Genomic DNA, 2500 nt, shown 5'->3' with positions numbered 1-2500 from the left:
GTGACTGTGCTTCAGCCTAGTACTAGAACTACGGTGACCGTGCTTCAGCCTAGTACTAGAACTACGGTGACCGTGCATCAGCCTAGTACTAGAACTATGGTGACCGTGCTTCAGCCTAGTACTAGAACTATGGTGACCGTGCCTCAGCCTAGTACTAGAACTATGGTGACCGTGCCTCAGCCTAGTACTAGTACTATGGTGACTGTGCTTCAGCCTAGTACTAGAACGTGCGAACGTGCCTCAGCCTAGTACTAGAACTATGGTGACTGTGCCTCAGCCTAGTACTAGAACTATGGTGACCGTGCTTCAGCCTAGTACTAGAACTATGGTGACCGTGCCTCAGCCTAGTACTAGAACTATGGTGACCGTGCTTCAGCCTAGTACTAGAACTATGGTGACCGTGCTTCAGCCTAGTACTAGAACTACGGTGACCGTGCTTCAGCCTAGTACTAGAACTATGGTGACCGTGCTTCAGCCTAGTACTAGAACTATGGTGACCGTGCTTCAGCCTAGTACTAGAACTATGGTGACTGTACCTCAGCCTAGTACTAGAACTACGGTGACCGTGCTTCAGCCTAGTACTAGTACTATGGTGACTGTACCTCAGCCTAGTACTAGTACTATGGTGACTGACTGGGATGAGGAAGAGGTGTTACTGTCAGTGAATAGCACAGAGTGAAAGTCAAGGTTTTCTTTATATCTAGTGACAGTGATCATGTCGTTAGTTGAGATAAGTACTGGTAATCTAGCTAGATTATTGATTAGATATCTCACGTTTTGATGGTAGCCTACTAGCTCCAGTAACAACATATTTTCCTATTGCTTATTTATTAATTGGATGGGGGTGCTGTTCGGCTTTCCACAAGTTTAGACAGCTAGCTAACGCTACGCCGATGTTTTGCTAACGTTAGCGCAACAGCGTTAGCCTAGAAAGCTAGGTAAATATTACGACTGCCTTTGGAGTTTCCTGTATCTGCGTCCACGTTGTCAACATAAGACCTGTGGCGTTAGTGCTCCTTTTGTACCATAATTGTATTGAATGAAATGTTAAGCTTCGCTCCTACGAGATGGGTGGATTTTTGTTACGTTACACACAAAGCTAACTGGCTACAGTTAGCCTGTGCGTATGCTAGCGGAATTAGCTAACGTTGCGTAGCCAGCCAGCAGCTTCGGCAGTAGTTTTGGCGAGCTAACCATGACAGCTAACACATCCACAAGCGTCTCTATTTCAAACATCACTGCAGAGTGTTAACCAGACCAGTGGCACAGACCGAGACCATAGACAGCGAACAGAGACCAGTGGCACAGACCGAGACCATAGACAGCGAACAGAGACCAGTGGCACAGACCGAGACCATAGCCAGTGAACAGAGACCAGTGGCACAGACCGAGACCACAGACAGCGAACAGAGACCAGTGGCACAGACCGAGACCATAGACAGCGAACAGAGACCAGTGGCACAGACCGAGACCACAGACAGCGAACAGAGACCAGTGGCACAGACCGAGACCATAGCCAGTGAACAGAGACCAGTGGCACAGACCGAGACCATAGACAGTGAACAGAGATTAGTGGCACAGACCGAGACCATAGACAGTGAACAGAGATTAGTGGCACAGACAGAGACCATAGACAGTGAACAGAGACCAGTGGCACAGACCGAGACCATAGACAGTGAACAGAGACCAGTGGCACAGACCGAGACCATAGACAGTGAACAGAGACCAGTGGCACAGACCGAGACCACAGACAGTGAACAGAGACCAGTGGCACAGACCGAGACCATAGACAGTGAACAGAGACCAGTGGCACAGACCGAGACCATAGCCAGTGAACAGAGACCAGTGGCACAGACCGAGACCATAGACAGCGAACAGAGACCAGTGGCACAGACCGAGACCATAGACAGTGAACAGAGACCAGTGGCACAGACCGAGACCACAGACAGTGAACAGAGATTAGTGGCACAGACCGAGACCATAGCCAGTGAACAGAGACCAGTGGCACAGACCGAGACCATAGACAGTGAACAGAGACCAGAGGCACAGACCGAGACCATAGACAGTGAACAGAGACCAGCGGCACAGACCGAGACCACAGACAGTGAACAGAGACCAGTGGCACAGACCGAGACCATAGCCAGTGAACAGAGACCAGTGGCACAGACCGAGACCATAGACAGTGAACAGAGACCAGTGGCACAGACCGAGACCACAGACAGTGAACAGAGACCAGTGGCACAGACCGAGACCACAGACAGTGAACAGAGACCAGTGGCACAGACCGAGACCACAGCCAGTGAACAGAGACCAGTGGCACAGACCGAGACCATAGACAGTGAACAGAGACCAGAGGCACAGACCGAGACCATAGACAGTGAACAGAGACCAGCGGCACAGACCGAGACCACAGACAGTGAACAGAGACCAGTGGCACAGACCGGGACTACAGACAGTGAACAGAGACCAGTGGCACAGACCGAGACCATAGACAGTGAAC

At 50.6% G+C, this 2500-nt stretch overlaps 1 protein-coding gene across 1 annotated transcript in view; it reads left to right on the top strand.

The window, feature by feature from the left end:
* The window catches only part of LOC144514538 (thyroglobulin-like), a gene marked incomplete at both ends in the record, with an annotated part of 19229 nt that overhangs the window by 980 nt on the left and 15749 nt on the right, over positions 1 to 2500 (top strand). The window lies entirely within an intron of this gene.

The sequence above is a fragment of the Sander vitreus genome, unplaced genomic scaffold, assembly GCF_031162955.1.
Source record: "Sander vitreus isolate 19-12246 unplaced genomic scaffold, sanVit1 ctg602_0, whole genome shotgun sequence".
Lineage (NCBI taxonomy): Eukaryota > Metazoa > Chordata > Actinopteri > Perciformes > Percidae > Sander > Sander vitreus.
Note: the sequence above shows the minus strand (reverse complement) of the source record. Positions and strands in the feature narration are given on the sequence as shown.